We start from the raw sequence: 15,765 nt of genomic DNA, 5'->3' as shown, positions 1-15,765 counted from the left end.
AGAAACATCAATGTGAGAAACACTGACCAGGGGCCTTTCACACACACCTTAACTGGGGACTGAACCTGCAACCTGGGCATGTGCCCTGACTGGGAACTGAACCTGTGACCTTGCAGTTTATGAGATACTTCAAACCAAGCAAGCCACACCAGCCAGGGCAATCTGTGCTTTATTTATTTTTTGTTTAGGCATGAGAAAATAAGTAAAACAAAATAAAAAGTAAAAAATGTCCTGCATCTCATTTTTCTTATCTAAAAAGCCAAGGGATTTGACTATGTGATATGGTGATAATGTTTCCTTAACTAAAAGTGAGTATACACGGTCCGGTAGATTTTTTTTTTCAATGTAAACTGATACGAAAATTCCTCAAGGAATAAAAGTTAAATTATTTTAGTTAAAATAGTTACTAAAACAGTAAGAATGGTTATTACAAATTAAGCTATACTGGAAAAGTAAGGTCTTAGAGTCACCGAATCTCTTAAGAGTCATCTAATTCTACTTTTTCATCTAACAGTTAAATATTGCCAGTATAGAATATTTAACTGCTAGCTGAGCTGCTAGCTGACCAAACACCTTGTACTAAAATCTAAAATAGTAAATGTTATCCGAAACTCAAAACCTGTAATTGTTTAATAAACTAAAACATTTTTCCCCCACATAATTTTGTCAATTTAAATAGATGTAGAACTGCCAAGATTTTTTTTAAAAAGCAAGAATTCTTGCCCTGGCCGGGTGGGTCAGTGGGTTTGAGTACTGTCCCACACACCAAAAGGTCACAGGTTCAATTCCCAGTCAGGACACATATATAGGTTGTGAGTTTAATGGGGGAACGTATACGAGGCAACAAATTGATGTTTCTCTTTCACACTGATGTTTCTCTTTCTCTTCCTCTCTCTCTTAGATCAATAAAAACATATTCCTGGGGTGAGGATTAAAAGAAAAAAGCAAGAAACAGGCTCATTCAAAACATGACTGATGGCAAAAAAAAAAAGGGGGGAATCTGATGGCAGACGTCTGTTTTCTCAGGGCCCAACAGGGATAGCACTACCTCAAAAAAACTGTAACAAGAAGTAAATGAGGAGACACACTGGACACAAATTCGTTGTTAGTAACAGTTCCTGTTTTTTTTTTTTAAAGAAATCAGGCATTTACTGTTTTTCCTGACTCAGGTATCCCATTTTATTAACAATAATTTTTCTTAAGTTTAAAAAAAAAATACAGAGAAGCAAAAGAAGACAATAAATACAGCATGCAATCTTTCCATCAAAAATGATTTAATATGCCCTGGCTGGTTGTGGCTCAGTGGACTGAATGCTGGCCTGTGAACCAAAAATGATTTAATATATCTTTTGATCTATATGATTCCAATATTCCTCTGTGTACATATAAACACAAATATGAATAATTATTTGTAATCTCCCTTTTCCATTAATATTCTTTACTTATACCATGTATTAAGGCAGAAATTTGGCTTGTTTACATTAACATCTGGCACTGACTGGATGCTCAATAAATACTTCTAAGAAAAATGGGAGGTAGTTGAATGTCCAGAGTGAGGCTGATTTAAATACTATTTGATAACATTTCAGTACCAGCTCATGCACAACCATAGAAAACAACTTTTCAACATAAACTAAAAACAATGTTCTAGTATTCCTTCCATCATCCTACCAAGAAAAACAACACAACACATTCTTTGTCACTGAATTCAGGCTCCAAGAGACAAAGTAGACTGAACTGTTCAAGCCCTCAGGGAGTTTTCTGGTAGAAAAACTGAGGCCAGAGAAATACATAGCTTACCCCAAGTTACAGTAAGAAGCCCATCATCAAACTTCCCTATCAAAAATGTATTTTTTGTCAATGTTTTCTAGATTACATGATGCCAGTCACTAGTAATTAAATCAATAGCCATTATCTTTTTTTAAATGATAATAAATACTTTTTTAAAACCATTACATTTTTCAAATGATAATAAAATACTGAAAAACAATGGCTGCTCACTGTGTCACCATGCTGGGGTTTTTTAAATTCTAAGTTTCTAATTTTGTGAAAAGTATAAAATAAGATATTCTCCCTAACTGGTTTACTTACTTCCTCCACTTCCTCTTTTCGTGGCTAAAAATACCAAAATTCCATTCATAGCTTCATGTAAAAAATTTCTTACAAGTTTGCTTTCTATCATTATAACTGGACTTAAAAGTCTCCTTACTGGTAGCTAAAATCATAACTTTTAACAATCAAATGATCAGGCCTTCAGGTTCATTACTGTCAGCAGAAAGACACTATGTGAATGTTGTGCGGCAGGGAGGCTCAAGAGGTAACCAGGACTTTCATTTCCGGCACGGGGTCGTGTGGGTACTGACTGGCCCCTCTCACAGGTAACAACTACAATTTTTGGATAAAGTAGAGGGGAAACACATTATTTTAAATACATCAATGAGTCAGTAAAACAGTAAGGACTGTTGAGGACAAAATGAAGGAAGGGAGTATCTCATAGGAGTACATTAAGGATGGTTGCTAAAGCAGATGAACTTGAGCTTCAACCTTCACAGCCTAGTGTGGCTGGTGAGAGTGCAGGGAGAGTAGTGAGAGAAAAAGTGAGTGTGGAGGGAAGGTAGTGAGAGGAAACACCCAGGATCCACCAAAAGTGAGGGGTCTAAGACCTCTCCTCAGTAAAGGCAAAATCCCAGTGTTATACATCCAATGTAAGGCTGACTTAGAAAGACACCTCTACCTCCAGGGGCAATGCAAGGGAAACTACTTGTCTTGAACCTTGGTACCGAGTGGGAGAGAACAGAAGATACTCTCTAGAGGTTTCATAACCCAAATCAGCCCTCATATTTTTAGCCCCAATTCACACTAAGTAGTCTTGAGATTTTATTTTCACAGGGCCCCAGAATTGCACTGTGTATACAGTATAGGTACCTGGTAGAAGCAAATGCAAATAACTTCTAGGAGAATCCCTTTCCTTCCTAGGCCTCAAAACAGTCCCACAGTTCCAAGAAAAATGAGATCATAGACAGAAATCATAAAACATCCAAAAAACAAAAATCATCAAAAGTAAAAACCAGCAGAAAAAAACAGATAATAGAATCAGATGTCAAAAATTTCACTTACAGAAATAAAAGTTGAAAACATGACTAAAGAGTAATATGGTAAAAAAATTTTTTTTAAAAATTGAGAAATCAGAGGAGAAGAAACTGGGGCAAAGACAAACAGAATTTCAAAAGCAGACAATAATCAGATAAGCACTGACTTTTAAACACAACAATGAAAGTCAAAAGTCAAAAGCCAAAAGCCAAGGAAATGGTATCTTCAATTGCTAAGGAAAAATAACCGACAATATAGAATTTGACACCCAGAGTAATTATCAATTAAAAATCAGGACAAAAGACCCAAGATAGCAGTGGAGTAGGTGAAAGCTGCCCTCAAGCCCTCCCAGGACCAAACTGGAATCACAAATGAATTATAAAAGAAGCATCCTGAATAACAACTGAAGACTAGCTGAAGAGAAGTCTTATAACCAGAGATTTTCAGAAGAAACCATGTTGACACTGGTAGGAGGAGCAGAGACACAAAAAGGGCTGGATCCACTCCCACAGGCAGCAGCCGGAGAGATATCTTGGCTGTGGGGAGTTCCCTTTGAGCAGTGTGGGATCTAAACCCCAAGCTGGGCTCTCCAGCTCAGGGCACCAGAGCTAGGAAGAGGTGCCCACATAACACCAGGCTGTGGAAAGAAAGAGTTTATCCCATCAGAAAGAGATGAGAGTCTGCTAGAGACACCAGCACCTTCTTAAAAGGACCACCACACAAAATTTTGTTTGCAGCCAGAACCTGGGCTCCAGCAGAGGGAAGGCAGAGCAGACTAGAGACACGAGGAGGAACTGGGGTTTGTGGCTCTGGGAAGGGAGCTGAAGGAACAGCAGTCAGGATCCCCATGCTGAGTCCCTCTCCCATACCGCAGATGTCATCTTTCGGATGGAGAATTCCCTTCCATGTGGAATTAGCATGGGGGAAAGCAATAGGCCCACCCTCTGGAGTTTATGCACTGCTGGGGAGTACAGCCAGAGGTTCTTTCAATGACTGAGCCAAATGGGTAGCCAGAAGGCAGAGGTAGGCCAAGGCAGATGTCAGGATGCCTTAGGACTTTTGCTGACCTGCCCCCAAGCCTGGTGCTAGTAAAAGATGGGCTTGGTATGCACCTTGATACTTTCCACTCACACCCGGGCCCAGCAGAGGCAGCCACACTGTGGATCACTTGTAGCTCTAACAGGTTTCAGAGGACCAGTCACAGGTAGCATCTTACATTGGTCTGCACCAGAGACCCTCCCAAGAGGCTCAGAACCAACAAACCCAGCTTCAGACAATATCAGAGTAAGATCCAACAAGCTCCACAAGCAATATATCCAAAGGGAGATCTCAGCAGGCACCAAACCCTGCTGAGGCAAATTCCCCTTGGAGTGATCAGCACCTACCTGCACAGCAGCTCACATGCTGTAGATGGGGATGAACCTCAGAGTCAGCCAGCCTAAGGGTCAATCCCATGCATGAACAGGCCAATGGCAATGAAGACTCAATTACAAGAAGAAGGCCCACATAATCCACTCAAGGGACATTTATGCACCACCAGGCTAAGGTGATCAAGAAGACTGCACCACTGGACCCCACAGGCCACACCTATTACATAAGGCCACCCACAAAGACTAGGAGTCATAGCACATCTATCTAATACATAAAAACAAACACAGAGCAGCAGCCAAAATGGGGAGACAAAGAAATAAGACCCAAATTAAAAAAAACAGCAGTAATCTCTAGGAAAAAGCTAAGTTAAATGGAGAAATGTAATTTATCAGATATAAAGTTCAAAGTAATGGTTATAAGGATGCTCAACAGCATGAAAATAAAGACATAGACACCATAAAAAAAGAACAGTCAGAAATGAAGAATACACTATCTGAAATGAAGAATACACTGGAAGGAATAAACAGTAGGTTGGATGAAGCAAAGAATCAAATCAGTGATTTGGAAGACAAGGTAGAAGAGAACACCCAATCAGACTAGCAAAAAGAAAAAAGATTTAAAAAAAATGAGGATAGTTTAAGGGACCTTGAGACAACATCCACATTACAAGGGTACCAAAAGGAGAAGAAAAGAGAGCAAGAAATCAAAAACCTATTTGAAGAAATAATGACCAAAAACTTCCCTAACCTGGTGAAGGAAAAAGACACACAAGTCCATGAAGCACAGAGAGTCACAAACAAGATGGACCCAAAGAGGCCCAAACCAAGACACATCATAATTAAAATGGCAAAGGTTAAAAACCCAGAGAAATTTTTTTCATATTTCAAACTTGCCAGTTATTTATTTTTTGTATTTTTTCCATTACCATTTATCCTGCCTATACTCTCTTCCACCTCCATCCACAACCCCCACCCTCACCCCATCACTGCACTGTTGGCAATGAAGAGAGACTCTGAAAAGCCACAAGAAAAAGACAGACCATTACCTACAAGGGAGCTCCCATAAGACTATCAATTGATTTCTCAACAGAAATATTTCAGGCCACAGGGAACCGGCATGAAACATTAAAAGTGCTGAAAAGTAAGGATCTACAACCAAAGATACTTTACCCAGGAAGGCTCATTTAAAATGGAAGGAGAAATAAAGAGCTTTGGGAATTTGTTACCACTAAACCACTATTACAAGAAATGTTAAAGGATCAAGGAGGAGAAGGAAGAAGACGACAATGACAACAACACAAAGGAACACAGTTAAAAATCACAATAAAGACATGCCTATCAATAATCACTGCTGTTTCCTTGTTGATTTTCTGTTTGGAAGATCTATCCATTAATATCAATGGGTTGTGAAAACCCCCTATCACAATAAAGACATGCCTATCAATAATCACTTTAGATGTAAATGGCTTAAATGTTCCAATCAAAAGACACAGGTTACCTAAATGCATAAGAAAACAAGATCCATATATATGGTGTCTACAAGAGATTCACCTCAGAATAAAAGATACACACAGACCAAAACTAAAGGAATGGAAAAAGATATTTCATGCAAATAAATGGAAAGGGGGAAAAAAAGGTGGGTAGCAATACTTACAGCTGACAAAACACTTTTTTAAAAAAAGGCTACAGTAAGAGACAAAGGACACTACATAATGATAAAAGAAGCAATCCAACAAGAGGACATAACCCTTGTAAACATTTATGCATCCCACAAAGGAGCACCTAAGTAAGTAAAGCAAATCTTGATGGACATCAGGGAGAGACTGACAGTAATACAGTCACAGAAGGGGGTTTTCACAACCCATTGATATTAATGGATAGATCTTCCAAACAGAAAATCAACAAGGAAACAGCAGCCTTAAATGATACATTACAGCAAATCAATTTAATAGATATCTTCAAAGCATTTGACTCCCAAGCAGCAGAATTCAAGTGCATATGGAATATTTTCTAGAATACATATCTTAGGACACAAGTCTTAATAAATTTGATATGACTGAAATCATATCAAACATCTTTATTGACTATAATTGTACAAAACTAGAAATTAATCACAAGAAAAAACAAGAAAATCACACAATGACATGAAGACTAAATAACATGTTACTAAACAATGAATGTGTTAACAATGAGATCAAGGAAGAAATCAAAAAGATACTTTTACACAAATAAAAGTGAGAATACAACAACCCAAAATCTATGGGACAAAGTGAAAACAGTCCTAGGAGGAATTGATTAACGGAGGGATTGAGGGAAAAAAGAGAGAGAGAAGAGAGGGAGAGACAGGGGAGAGGGAGAGAGGAAGCTCCTGGGCACAGACAGAAGTGTGGTAATTGCTGGGGGGACAGGAGAGGGTAGTGAGGGTACAGAGGGATAAACGGTGATGAAAGATACCTAACTTGGGGTGGCGAACACACTATACAGAGGCCATAGGATATGTAATAGAACTGTGCACCTGAAACCTGTATAATTTTGTTAACCAGTACCACCCCAATAAATTTGATAAAAGGGAAAAGAGAGGAAATACAGAGCAAGACCTGTGTATGCTCTATTCTTCTGTAAAATAACTGAATATAATCAACTTTTTATATCTAACTATTATTTAAGAAATTATTGGGTTATGTATGAAACAAGGTTGATAATTTTTAATTTAGGTGATGGCAACATGGGAATTTATTGTATTATTCTTTCTACTTTGTTTTCCATTATAACAGCTTAAAATAAGAATCAGGGTAAAAAAAATCGGAGCAAAATATTTTCTAGTGGGGTGGAGAGGACAGAGCTTGCCCTTTGTAGAACTTCATTAAGAAAATTCTATATGATGTACCTCAGGCTGAAAGTAAACTTATTCCAGATGGTCAATTTGAGATATAAAAAATTGAAAAGGGGGAGAAATACAAAACAAATTAATGGAAATAAATTCAAAATATCAGTCACTGTAATAAATGTAAATGAACCAAATGTTCTGGTTGAAAGACAAAGAATGTTAAGACTAGGCCCTGGCTGGTGTGGCTCAGTGTACTGAATGACGGCCTGTGAACCAAAGGGTTGCAGGTTTGATTCCCAGTCAGGGCTCATGACTATGTTGTGGGCCAGGTCCCCAGTAGGGGGCACTCAAGAGGCAACCACACACTGATGCTTCCCTCTCTCTCTCTTCCTCCCTTACCCTCTCTCTAAAACTAACTAAATAAATAATAAATTTTTGAGGAAAAAAAATGTAAGACTGAATTTTTAAAAAATCCAACTAATGGTATTTATAAAAGATATAGCTAAAACATGAATTAGGAAAGACTTAAAAGTAAAAGATTATAAAAAAGTTCTAACGATCAATTACTAACAAAAAGAAAGCACTTGTATTTTCATTACTATTAAAGAAAATAGGTTTTTAAAGCAAAATGCATTATTAAAGACTAATATGTAAGGTTATTGCATAATATAAAGAGAAATAGATAACTCTACAATTACAATAAGCAATTTCATATTTTTTAATATTTATTTACTTATTTTTAGAGAGAGGGGAAGGGAAGGAGAAAGAGAGGGAGAGAAACATCACTGTGTGGTTGCCTCTCACATGCCCCCAAACAGGGACCTGGCCCACAACCCAGGCACATGCCCTGACTGGGAATTGAACTGGTGACCCTTTGGTTCACAGGCCCACCAGCCAGAGCACAGTAGGTGATTTTAACACACAACTCTCAGTTACTGATAGAGCAAGTAAAAAAAAAAAAAAAAAAGTAACACTAGGACAGAGTTAATAAGCCTGTTGAAACAGACATACACAGAACACTTTGACCACAACTGCAGAAACATGTTAAGAAAACATTCACTACATACTGGGCCATTACTAAAATCTCAACAAATTTTAAAGGGTTGGCAATATGCAAGCTATGTTCTCTGACTATAATATAATTCAGTTAGAAATCACTAGGAAAAATAATGAAGAAAAAACCCTCATACTTGAAAAATGAAAAAAACCCACTTCTAAATAACTCAAGAGTCAGCAAATAAATTATAAAGAGAAATAATCAGAATTGAAAAATACTAAGAATAACTTTGTATTAAGACTTTGGATGCTAATTCAATACATAGTGAGAGTTTAGAGCCTTAATTTTTTACATTAGAGAACTAGCAATCATTAACTAAGCACCCAACTTAAATAAGGATAATAAAATAAACTAAGAAAACAGAACACACATACAGCACAACTAAGAACCAAAAAGTTTGTATCAACTAAATCAAAAGGTGCTTCTTGAAAAAGATTAGGAATTAGAAAGCTTTCTTCTGCAAAAGGTGAAACAGAAAATATTTTACCTTTCCAGGCCAGCATAGTCTATGGTACAACTACTGAACTCTGACATCATAGCTTACAAGCAATCACACACATACACAAATGGGTATGAGCTGTGCTCCAGTGTTTATCTACAAAATCAGGAGGCAGGTCAAATTTGGCCACAGGCTCTGGTTTGCAGCTCCTTGAAAAGATTAATGAAATTGACAAGCCTCTGGCAAAACTGATCAGGGGAAAATGGATTTAACTATAAAAATAATATTAGAGCTTAAAAACTACAAACAACTTTATGCTAGTGAGTTTGTAAACCTAGATGAACATATTCTTAGAAAAATGTGACTTAACAAAAGTGGCCCAAAAACAGACTACCATCATGGCTGGTGTGGCTCAGTGGACTGAATGCCAACCTGCAAACTGAAGGGATGCCAGTTTGTTCCCCAGGCAGAGCACATGTCTGGGTTTTGGGTCAGGTCCTCAGTTGGGGGTGTGCAAAAGGTAACCAATCACTGATGTTTCTCTCCCTCTCTTTCTCCCTCCCTTCCCCTTTCTCTAAAAACAAATAAAATATTTTAAGAAATTAAAATAAAATGAAAAAGAAACAGACTACCCTAAAAGTCCTATAATCCATTTTTTGAAATGATGAAAAGGAAATGGCCACGGTTTGTGTTTAAGTATTAGATGCTGAAACCTATCCATTCTAAGCTTAGACTTCAGAATAAAGCATATCTTACTAATAAATGTATTCAGGTCTATAGGGTTCCCAGATTCAGCATTCTTCCTCTCTCAAAACTAAGACTGTTGAACTCCTATGAAACACTCAGCCTTGACTTCTCAATACTACAATGGAAACTGACCTTATAAAGTTATCATCATCCTTATCTCGATAATGTGCTTAACACTCCAATTCCTCCAGAAGCTCTACTAGGTCTACAATCTACCGAATGACTCAATCTATATACATGCCCCTCTTCCTCTTCCTATTTTTGAGTTCTAGAGCTACCTTGGCTAGAGACTGCTATCTGCTGAGAAATATTCTATTATGCCAAGTTTTCCACTTACTTGTTTCTAAATATTACGAGCTCCTACATTCTCTACTGCCTTGCTATTCTCAAATTGTAGTTTATTGCTTTTCATCCATTCACTGATTTAACATCTGACTGTTTAGTTTACCACATACCTGCTAACACTTCTTTGGATAGATGGAACAATGCCTGCCTGCACTTCTTTCTAGTACTGCTTCCGGGTTTATGCCTTAGCCCCTCACACCAGCAATCAGTGTAGTTCTAAGCCTCAGCCCCTCACACTATCTTCATGATCTGACTCCTATAAACCAGGCCATCCCTAGCCAGTTCCTAAGATGAGCACTGATTCTTTAGCTTATAAAAAAAGTATTTATAACAATAATTCATTCCATAATTGTGAGAGTTTAAAAAAATCTTTTCAGATGTAGATAAGCTCCTACATCTTTCATCCGCCAGTGACCTACATACAGCTCTCTGTCTTGAAAGATTAAAAGAAGATTGTCCATGGGGTTTATATATTTTAAAAAGCCTCTCAGAAATACTACCAACAGTTAATTAATAAGGCATATATTTCCTTATTTGGAAATTGAAGACAAAGAAGTAACATTCATTAATTCATTAATCTTAGGAATTTATAAAAACTCAAAAAATCTCTCTCATTTTAAATAGTCAAGTAAAAAATGTGAAATTACCATAATACCTAAAAGGTACATTTAATAGTACTTTTAATTTCCTCAGGATTTTATAACTTCTGCTATGCTTTTAAATGGTTACTACTTTGAAAAACAATCCTGATTTATAAACTTCTCTCCTGAACTATATTATTGGACCAGATTCACATACTTGAGTTACAAATAACAAATGGTATAAGTTTCAAAAACATAAGCCACATTTTTCAAAGCCCCCACCCCCACATCTCAGCCTACTAGCATTCATTTTTAAGTATTCCCTTATTTTGGGAAAATCACAATGGTTTCATTACTTAAATACCATCTGTACCTATTTATCCAAAGAAGCAAAAAGCCCTTAAGCAAAAGCCAAGTGTGAAATAATTTGTTATGAATTTTTTTAACATACATTACAATTTTTTTAAATAATGTGAGGTCAAGTGGGTTTATTAAAGTAATTTTAACATACTTTTGCTTTGATAAAAATACAAGTCTTATCACTAAACTTCGTGTTTCATTTGCTGTGTTTTATATATGCCTGACACATACGATGATATGGGGACTGCCTGGGGAGAGAGCTGGGTGAAGGTAGGCAAAAGGAGAAAAAGTGGAGACAACTGTAAGAGCACAAACAAAAAAAGCAATTAAAAATTACATGAAAACTGTATTAAAGCATGAAATGAAACTGCCAATATGTTATGCCCTTTGTTTTCTATTGCTGATAGCTTTTTAGTAGATTCTTTTATTGGTTCATAGGTAGTGAAAGTATCCAAGTATATCTGAATTATACCATAAGTGTATTTTCTAGCTCCACTCACAAGTTCTCGTGAGTCAGATGTTGTATGGCAACAACAATACATAACAATTGTAATAGGATATGCCCAAAAAAGATCAAATCACTGATTCACTGCATTTAAGTAATTTTGCCAAACAATTCTATGATCTTAAGCTCCACTATACACTCATACCTAAAATCATTTATTTAAAAAAGTCAGATAGTAAACTTGCTGCAAACATGATTAATATACAAAAGTCAGGCAGTGAGAGAAATTTTTAAAAATGTGGTAAACATTCATCTACAACAATTTATTTATAACAATCTTATATGTCTATATATCCTATATTTAAAAAGAAATTTACATATACATTATATAGACATTTAACATACATATATACACTACGCAGTACATGACCTAACAAGAAAGATGCAAAACCTATATAAATAAAGAACTTAAAAATTATCCAGGAATATAAAAGATCTAAGAAAGTAACTACCATACATACCCTGTATTACTGTATGGGAGTTTTCATTATTGTAAAATGTCATTTTTCCCCCAAATTAATCTCTACTTGTAAGGCATTTCTAATGAAAATACCAGCAGAAATTTTTGGGAAATTTGACAAGTATATTAAAAAATTTGATTTGGAAGGAAAAATGCATAAAATTACCTAAAAAAAAAAAACAGAGGCTGCAATATAAGACTATTGAAGGGGCACTTGCCTTTCCAGACATTAAACTATATTATTTAGCTAAATTAATTAAAATAACTCTATACTGGTGAAAGATTAAAGAAAGACTGGTAAATTCATATAAGACATAAAATTAAACTTCTACATGGTAGTCTGAAAATCCAAAGGACAAATGAGAATCTGGGAAGATATTTACAACATAAGACAAAAGGTTAATATCCTCAGAATATAAAAAGCTCATAACCAATATTTTTAAAGACAAAAATCTCAACATTAAAGAAAAGAATATAAACATAAAATTGAATCTGTTAAACATATGAAAGATATTTATCCTCACTAAGCAAAGTAAATTTGAGCAATAAAAATTTTTCTTCTACTAGACTGGAAAAGACTAAAAACAATTATAGTCAACAATACTGTAATAACTATGTATGGTGCTAAGAAATACATAGTGCCAGGATAGTACTATGTACTACTGCTTGGGAAATAGCAAGGAAACACTTTGTAAAGTATATGACTGTCTAATCACTATGTTATACAGTGAAACTAATACAAAATACTTCTGAATGTAAGCTGTAATTGAAAAAACAAAAAACACTTTAAAAGAATGACAAACACAATATTAGCAAAACAGTGAAGTGGAGAAATGGACACTTGTGTATAATGATAGTGGAAACGTAAATTGTTGCAGCTTTTAGAAGGCAATTTAGGAGTATGTACTAAAATATTAAACATACATATCCTTTGATCCCATAATCTTACATGTTGAAACCTATAGAAAAACATGCAGAAGTCTGTAAAGGTGCATGTGTATAATGTTCAATTATACCATATTTAATATCAAATGTTCACTATCACCATATTTAATATCAAAAAAGGAAACAACCTATGTAATATCAAAAAGTGAATGGCTAAGACAAATAGTGGAATAGAATGTGACTCATAAATAAGATAGCTCTATGTGTACTGACTTAAAAAATATCTGACAGGTCTTCTGGCCAAGATGTTTTGCTTCCTTGCAAAACCAAAAGAAAGATAAGAACCAATTTTAAAAAAATTTAAAAACAAAAGACAACCCAAACTCCCAGAAAATCAAACTGTATGAAAGTCTGACAACCAAAGAGTTAAAGAAGAAACATTCATCTAAACTGGTAGGAGGGGTGGAGATGGGAACCCTGGGCACAGGGGACACATGACAAGGTGGCAGCTGGCAGAGCAGGTGGCCCCACATTTGTGTGCAGATAAGCTGGGAGGAACAACTAGGGAGTGAGACACCATACAACCCAGGATTCCACCATGGGAAATTAAAGCCTCAAAACCTCTGGCTGTAAAAAATCTGTGGGGGTTGCTGCAGCAGGAGAAACGCCCAGCCTCACGGGAGAGTCTGCTGGAGGAGCTCACAGGATCCCAGACCGCACACAAGCCCACCCACCTGGGAATCTGAAAGGGCACAATACACTTGTGGGAAGTAACTGAAAGCGGGCAAGAGCTGAACAAGTGGTACTGTTCCATCTCGGACCCCTCCCCCACAGACAGTGCCATGACACAGCCAAGTGGGTTGTGAATACCCCACACTAGTGAATACCTAAGGCTCTGCCTCTTACAACATAAACTGTGCCCTGAAACAAAGAAATATGGCCCAAGTGAAAGAACAGATCAAAACTCCAGAAAAAAAACTACGTGATGAGGGGATAGCCAACCTATCAGATGCAGAATAAAAAACTCTGGTATTCAGGATGCTCACAGAAATGGTTGAGTTTGGTCTCAAAATAAAGGAAGAAGTGAAAGCTATACAAAGTGAAACAAAGAAAAATATACAGGGAACCAACAATGAAGGGAAGGAAACTTGGACTCAAATCAATGATTTGGAATAAAAGGAAGAAATAAACATCCAAACAGAATAGAATGAAGAAACAAGAATTGAAAAAAATGAGGAGAGGCTTAGGAAACTTTGGGCCAACTTCCGAATCATAGGGGTGCCAAAAGAGGAACATCAAGAAAATGGAAACTTATTTGAACAAATAATGAGGGAAAACTTCCCCAATCTGGTAAAGGAATGAGACATACAATTCCAGGGAGCTCAGAGTGCCAAAGAAACTGGGCCCAAATGGGAACATGCCAAGACACATCATAATTAAATTACCCAAGATTAAAGACAAGGACAGAAACTTAAAAGCAGGAAGAGAACAGGAGACAGTTAGTTACAAAGGAGTTCCCATCAGACTGTCAGCTGATTTCTCAAAAGAGACCTTACAGGCAAGAAGGGGCTGGAAAGAAGTATTCCAAGTCATGAAAGGCAAAGACCTACATCCAAAATTACTCTATACAGCAAAGCTATCATTTAGAATGGAAGGGCAGATAAAGTGCTTCCTAGATAAGGTCAAGTTAAAGGAACTCATTATCACCAAGCCCTTATTATGTGAAATGTTAAAGGGATTTATTTAAGAAAAAGAAGAAGAAGATCAAAAGTATGAACAGTAAAATGACAATAAACTTACAATGATCGACAACTGAACCTAATAAAAAAACAAAAACTAGAACAGGAACAGAATCACAGAAGTGGAGACCACATGGAGGGTTATCAGCGGAGAAGAGGCTAGGGGAGAATGGGGAAAAAGGTACAGGGAATAAGAAGCATAATTGGTGGGTACAAAATAGACAGGGGGAGGTTAAGAATAGTACAGGAAATGGAGAAGCCAATGGACTTCTATGTACAACCCATGGACATGAACTAAGGGGGGCAATGCTGGAAGGACAGGGATAAAGGGGAGAAAAATATGAGACAACAGTAATAGCATAATCAATAAAATATACTTTAAAAACATATCTAATAGTATACCGTACTATGCATTACTGTTAATTTTTAAAAAGAAAAGAATTTGAAAAACAGTGTGCAAATATGATCTCATATTTGTATATGTAAAGAAAAGCACCTAAAAGTTCACAGATTCAATCATTTTATATCCTTTTGCAATAACTGCAGTTATTTTATAATAAATGAATATAATACAAATAAATGTGACACAAAAAACAAACATTTTACAGTAAATACATATTCTATTTTTGGTGTTATAAAGTGTAAGTCTGGGGGAAAGACCTCATGTTTCTAAGATGAAATTCGGCGTCCCACTGGACTTTTTTTCCAAACAGGGCTTATTTCTTTCTTCTAAAAAATAAATGGCTATTAAAAATTTAGCTATGAAATATCCTTTTTAAGTTTTGAAAATGCACTTATTTTTCAAGTATTTGTTGGGTGAGTTAGGCTCTGAGGATATAAAAATGAATGAGTTATCATCTCTGCATTGAAGAGACCCAAATATACTGAGACAGACTATTACACAAATAAATACAATAAAGTGCTGAAATTAAAGCTACTGCAATGTACTATAGGTAGGGATAAAAATGAAAAAGTCATTCTAATTGAGAGAAAACATATCAGAAGAGAGTTAAGCTTATGCTTGAGTTAAATCTTAAAAATGTTGTGTTGGCCAAATGGACAACAGAGAGGGAGTAAATGAAATGTTATGTATATAAGCATTCTTACACTTAAGCAAAATATTTCTGGGTAGAGCACTGAAGATAAAACAATCAGATATTTAAATGCCAAATGTCAAACCAAAATAATATAAATCCATATACATGAAAACAAAGTTATAATTAATTCTTCCAACATTCACCTAATATAATTTTGTATTCTATGCTAGCTGAAAATGACTTTAAGTTCTGGTTAATTCCTACAAATTTTCTTTTCTAAAAAATTTCTACAAAAATGTTTTTTAAATGAGAAAACACTTAAA

General features: G+C 36.0%; 1 protein-coding gene across 2 annotated transcripts in view; it reads right to left on the bottom strand.

Moving 5' to 3' along the window:
• NAB1 (NGFI-A binding protein 1) overlaps window positions 1-15,765 on the bottom strand; it is a 54,465-nt gene that overhangs the window by 27,922 nt on the left and 10,778 nt on the right. The gene's annotated exons all lie outside the window — the stretch shown is intronic.

The sequence above is a fragment of the Artibeus jamaicensis genome, unplaced genomic scaffold, assembly GCF_021234435.1.
Source record: "Artibeus jamaicensis isolate MK-2021 breed Jamaican fruit bat unplaced genomic scaffold, CSHL_Jam_final contig_391, whole genome shotgun sequence".
NCBI classification, from domain to species: domain Eukaryota; kingdom Metazoa; phylum Chordata; class Mammalia; order Chiroptera; family Phyllostomidae; genus Artibeus; species Artibeus jamaicensis.
The sequence above is the reverse complement of the archived record's forward strand: the minus strand, read 5'-3'. Positions and strand labels throughout refer to the sequence as shown.